The following is a 6,087-nucleotide window of genomic DNA, read 5'->3' as shown; positions in this document are numbered from 1 at the left end:
TGCCAAGAGCAAAAGACAAAGAGAGAATCTTAAAAGCAGCAACAGAAAAACAGTTAATTATCTACAAGGGAGTACCCATACAACTGTCAGCTGATTTCTCAACAGAAACGATGCAGGCCAGAAGGGAGTGGCAAGAAATATTCAAAGTGATGAATACGAAGAACCTACAACCTATATCTTTGCTGGGTTAGGATTACCCTAACCCAGGAAAGATATCATTTAGAATTGAAGGTCAGGTAAAGAACTTCACAGACAAGAAAAGCTAAAGGAGCTCATCACCGCCAAACCAGTATTATATGAAATGCTGAAGGGTATCCTTTAAGAAGAGGAAGAAGAAGAAAAAGGTAAAAAGAAAAATTATGAACAACAAAGTGACAAGAAATACATACCTATCAACAAGTGAATCTAAAAATCAAGTAAATAAAAAATCTGATGAACAGAGTAAAAACATAATATGCTAATTAGACCAGACGTCCAGAAGGATGAAGCCAGGACAAAGCCAGGGCTGCGAGGGAAGCCCAGGTCCCAGGTGCCTGTCAGCAGTCAGAGGGAAGCCGGGGTCCTGGGTGCCAGAGGTAAGCCGGTGCCAGCAGCCAGGGAAAGGAAGGCCTACTCTTGCACTAATTTCATGCATCGGGCCTCTAGTTGTATTATAAGAAAGAGGAATTTAAAAAAAAAAAAAAAGCTAAGTAAGGAGATTATTCAGTACATTCTGCTTCTCACCTAAACAAACCAGAGCCATTCTGTGAAAAGTAAGGACACCTCCAACATAGTTTCCTTGTTAGCTGAAAATTTAAAGTGCAAATATACACACAAAACCAAAAACATATCCAACTCTTTTTTAAGCTTTTATCCATGAATATGGTTGTATCTGTATATTACAAAATAGATTTTTCTTCCCTTAGGTTTTTTAGTCTATTGAGGTTAATGTTTGTGAACCAGTTTGCAATTCATAAACCTCCATCCACACCCCATTATTTAACTCTAAAGGAAAAAAAAAATCAACTACTTACAAATCACTTCAATATCTGGTACTTTCTTTTCTGGAAATTCTTAGTCTTATCTAAATTCCTTGTACTGTAATTTAAATGAGATTCCTCTCATTTCTGTTTCCTCTGTAAGAGACAAGTAAAAACAGGATGATCAAGAAAGCTTAAGGACATGCTTACATGTATTTAAACTGACATCGATTCATTTTCCTATAGATAAATCTAAAATATTAATAAAGTAACATTTCTATATCTCAGACATAGTTGTTTGAAATAACAAAAGGTTACTTAATAGATAAAAAATTATTTGTAGCTCTAGCTGGTTTGGCTCAGTGGATAGAGCATCAGCCTGAAGACCAAAGGGTCCCCTTGATTCTGGTCAAGGGCATCTACCTTGGCTCAGGCTCCTCCCAGCCCAGGCCCTGGTTGGAGCTCCAGCAGAAGGCAACCAATCAATGTGTTTCCCTCACATCAATGTTTCTCTCTGTCTTCCTCTCTCTTCCACTCTCCCTAAGAAAAATGGAAAAATATCCTCAAGTGAGGATTAACGACAACAAAAATAATTTGTAAAGTTGTGAATATTAAGGAGAGAATAAAAAATGAGTCCATTCATTTCTTCATCTACACCAGGGGTGGGGAACTTTTTTTCTGCCAAGGGCCATTTGGATATTTGTAACGTCATTCGCTTAATATAATTTGCTTAGTATAAATTTATGTTTCTATGAAAAAAGCTCCTAGATTTATAGAATTTCAAGTCCTGCCTGCAGTTGCCTTGGCAGGGCCAGACCAAATTATTTTGAGGGCCTTATACAGTCTGGGGGCCGGACATTCCCCACCCCTGATCTACACCACTGAGGCATTCAACAAATATTTTCTAAGCACTAACTCTCTTTGCCAGGCACTGAGTTAAAATGCTAGAAATAAAGATACACATTCCCCAGTTCCAATGAGCTTACTAGTTACTAAAGGAGACAGACAAGAAAATTAATACATGGCAGAGTTGCTGGCCCATGCACCACTGCCATCAGAACGTTTAACTCAGAGCAGAAGGAAAAAAGTGATAAGAGAGGCTTCCTGGGAAAGGTGACCTCCAAGTCCTGAAAGACAGATGGGAGTTTGCTAGGGCAAAGGCAATCCAGATCAAGAAGACTGCACACAAAAACACAAAAGTCTGCCCTGGCCCGTATGGCTCAAAAGGTTGGGCATTGTCCCATGTACTGAAAGATTTTCAGTTCAATTCCCGTCAGGGCACATGCCCAGGGTTGTGGGCTCAACCCCTGGTAGAAGGCATGCAGAAGGCAGCCGATCAATGTTTCACTCTCACGCTGATGTTTCTTTCTCTCTCCCTCTCCCTCCCTCTCTCTCTAAAAATCTATAAAAATATATGTGTTTAAAAATCTGAAAAAGCATAGCCTATTCCAGAAGCTGCAAGTAGTTCCTTATAGTTGAAATGTAGGAATGCATGGGAAAACATTAGGAGATAGGCGGGAAGGTAGGCTTATACAATTTCACGAAGGGTCACTTTGCAATACTGTGGGCAGTTCACATTTCCTTTATAATCTTAAAGACACCACTACTGGCCTACCAAATACATTCTTATAAGGGCAGAAAATCTATGAACAAAACTTCCAATTTATATGAATAAAATTAACGGTGTTTTATTATTGCTGATGTCGAAAGTCTAACCTAAAAGTAACAGCTTCCATCCATAAATATTAACATTCTCCCCAAAGCATCTGGACGTGCAGTGTCATTGTAGGATGATGACATAAACCTCAGATACCACTTCCAAACCTAGAAAAGTCACTCACTTTATCCTTATATTTCACAATGAATTTCACAAAGTCTCTTTAAATTATGCATTTTGGCTTTTAGGAACAGAAATTTAAAAATCTGTATTTGTATATCTTTATCTACCATCTATCAATCTATTAATCAACAACTGTCTGTACTTAGCAAACACTGTTAAAATGGTACTAAAATGATTTGCAAAAATAAAACAAGAGAAAGCTGCAACTGAAAATGATATAAAAACACAACTATGCAGGGCAGGGGCGGCCTGCCCCTGCTGACCCAAACCCCATCTCCCCTGCTGGTGTTCGTGCTTTTGAAAAGTGTTAAGTTATGGAAGCCCCTTGGGGCCCTTCCTGTCCCCAGCACCTCTTATTAAAAAATAAATAAAAATAAAAAAATAAATAAAACACAACTCTGCCTTAATTCAGTCCTAGAGTCATCTATAACCTTGGAAAATACTTATACCCAGAAATACTAGTGATGAAATTTACACAATAAAGTCAGAGTGCCCATAATCTCTGTCCTAAGATATAAAAATGCGCCTACAGATGTGCAACCCAGCAGATGAGTCACTACACCTTAGCTAATTCAATAATGTAATCAGTACTAGATGGCAAAACTCCCAGCACCTTCAATCACAGGAAAAAATATCATCAGTCTTGGGGACTCTCAAAGAAACTCTTAGTTTAATACTTTACGTTGCAATATAAAAATATGTACAAGGAGCCGAAACTGGTTTGGCTCAGTGGATAGAGCGTCGGCCTGTGGACTGAAAGGTCCCAGGTTCGATTCCGGTCAAGGGCATGTACCTGGGTTGCGGGCACATCCCCAGTAGGAGATGTGCAGGAGGCAGCTGATTGATATTTCTCTCTCATCGAAGTTTCTGACTCTCTATCTCTCTCCCTTCCTCTCAGTAAAAAATCAATAAAATATATTTTAAAAAAAATATGTACAAGGAAATCAAATATTGTCCTCCAGCAACATAAAAGTGATAAACATTCTGTATTTCAGATCATGGAACTCTCCTCACACAACTTCACAGGCTGCACCATAAAAATACAAGTGACTGTAAGATAGCAGAAGAGAGTACAAGCATTCTCCAGAAAGTAGTTATCATTAATTCTGAAAACTGCAATGAATGTATTTGATCTTACAAAGATAGTGCATTCAGCCCTGGCCAGTGTCCCTTAAGTGGTTAGAGTCTCAGCCGGAGCACCAAAGGGTCAATTCCCAGGTCAAGGGCACATACATGGGTTGCAGGTTCAATCACAGCAGGGTGCATGCAGGAGGCAACCAATCAATGTGTCTCTTTCACATCAATGCCCCGCCCCCTCTGTCTGTGTGTGTCCTCACTCCCTTCCTTCCACTCTCTCTAAAAATCAATGGGAAAAAGTATCCTCAGGTGATTAAAAAAAAAAAGATAGTGCATTCAATTTTCTATAATTATTGCATATTAGAAGGCCATATTTGTGTTCTTAAACTGTTATTATTTCTATATATTAATAACATATAATTGTGTTAAATTAATAAATGACTGCTTAACCCTCATAATAAATCTCTAGTTTATAAATTTATTATTAGACACTAGTCCACTATCAAGGACTGAATCTAGCATAAAAAATGTGTAACTTATGAGGTTTTAGTAAACTGAGCATCCCTCTGACCTTACTTCATGTTAAACAAATATAAAACTTAGTCAATATCAATCAAGCTATAACAATCAACTAAATACAAGGCATGCAAGAAAATATCTAGACATCTTCACTTTTTATATACTAGAAGCCCAGTGTGAGAAATCACGTGGCCCCGCCCACCTGCACCGGCCTCGCTGTGCCCACCCACCCGCCCACCAGCCGCCAGCCGCCAGCCTTGCTGCGATTGGTGCTGGTGGGGGAGGGACTGAGAGGTGCTCCATGCATCTCCTGGTGATCCGGGCTGCTCCGCTCCGGCCACCGCCACCACCCACCCGGTTCCCTGTCCAATTGTTGGCCGTTACAACGTTACCGCCACGGGCCTTTTATAATATACATGCTTAACGTAGAACTAAATAAACAATTAAAGGTAATAAAAAAATTAAAAAGGGTAATTTTAAAAACTAAATATACAAGTGCATAAGTAGAATATACCATAAATCTGTATTTCCAAACTCAGGTGACTATCATCTTGTTAACTAGACTCATATTAAAAGCCTAAATATTAACTGTGTGTGTGTATAAAAGGTACACACACACACACACACACACACACAACCTGCACAAAATAAATTAAGCCAAATGCCAAGCAAATCCAACCCTCAAAACAAATTGCTTCATGAATAGCTCATCAGTTTCTGCATTTAACTCAATTGAAATGCTCTTAAACATATTCTCAAAGGAAAATAAACTGATTATTTATTTTCTTTTAGAGCAATGCATTAAAAATTCTTACAATGTAGCAAACTCACCTGATTCAAATACACCACTAATAAAAACGGTTTGATGTATGGGTGTGTTTTCTAACACTTCCCACCCTCACAAAATGCCACACAAAAAGTTAACCAGAAATATTTACAACAGAATACATCTATCCATTTGATGTACATTTATAAGGCCATTAATAAACATTATTTAAATAATATTTAATTGCAAAAAATGTTCATTGTATAAAGTTAAACAAACAAACAAAAAAGGACAAAACTGTTCTTTTAAAACGCAATATGGTATCCTGAATTGTATCCGGGAACAGAAAAAAAACATTAGTAGAAAAAGTGGCGAAATCCAAATAAAGCATACAGTTTAGTTAATAATATCATACCAGTGTCAATACTTAGTTTTGACAAATGTACCATAGTTGTGTATGATTAACATTAGGGAAAGCTGAGTAAAGGGTATATGAAAACCTCTGTACTAGCTTCCTAATTTTTTTGTGATTCTAAAACTGTTCAGAAAATAAAAGTTTATTTTAAAAAATTACTCTTGCCCTGGCTGGTGTTCTCAGTGGTTAGAGCATCGACATGTGCACCTAAGGATCTCAGGTTCAATTCCCAGTCAAGGACACATACCTGGGTTGCAGGTTCAATCCCTGGCCCCAGTCAGGGCATGTGTGGGAGGCAACCAATCAATGTGGCTCTCTCACATCCCTGTTTCTCTTTCTCTCTCTCTCCCCCCTCCCTCCCTCCTTCTCTCCTACTTTCCCAAAATATCAATAGAAAAATTATCCTATGGGATGAGAATTAAAAAAAAAATTTAAATAAACTAAAATAAAAATTGCTCTTAGTGACCAGTAGCAAATTTGAAAGGATTCTTTCTTAGTTTTAAAAAATAGC

General features: G+C 38.1%; 1 protein-coding gene across 5 annotated transcripts in view; it reads right to left on the bottom strand.

Annotated features, from left to right (window-relative positions):
- FRS2 (fibroblast growth factor receptor substrate 2) overlaps positions 1-6,087 on the bottom strand; it is a 113,421-nt gene that overhangs the window by 35,762 nt on the left and 71,572 nt on the right. For 3 of the 5 annotated variants that reach the window (XM_015566830.1, XM_015566829.1, XM_015566828.1), the window contains one exon: positions 1,014-1,115. The exons of 1 other annotated variant lie outside the window; for it this stretch is intronic. The gene's annotated coding sequence lies outside the window, so the exon portion shown is untranslated. Of the gene's footprint in view, positions 1-723; positions 754-1,013; positions 1,116-6,087 lie in introns of those variants that run through there. One more of the 5 variants, XM_015566832.1, reaches the window with a different exon arrangement.

Source organism: Myotis davidii, unplaced genomic scaffold, assembly GCF_000327345.1.
Source record: "Myotis davidii unplaced genomic scaffold, ASM32734v1 scaffold582, whole genome shotgun sequence".
Lineage (NCBI taxonomy): Eukaryota > Metazoa > Chordata > Mammalia > Chiroptera > Vespertilionidae > Myotis > Myotis davidii.
This window is presented reverse-complemented; position numbering and strand designations above follow the sequence as displayed.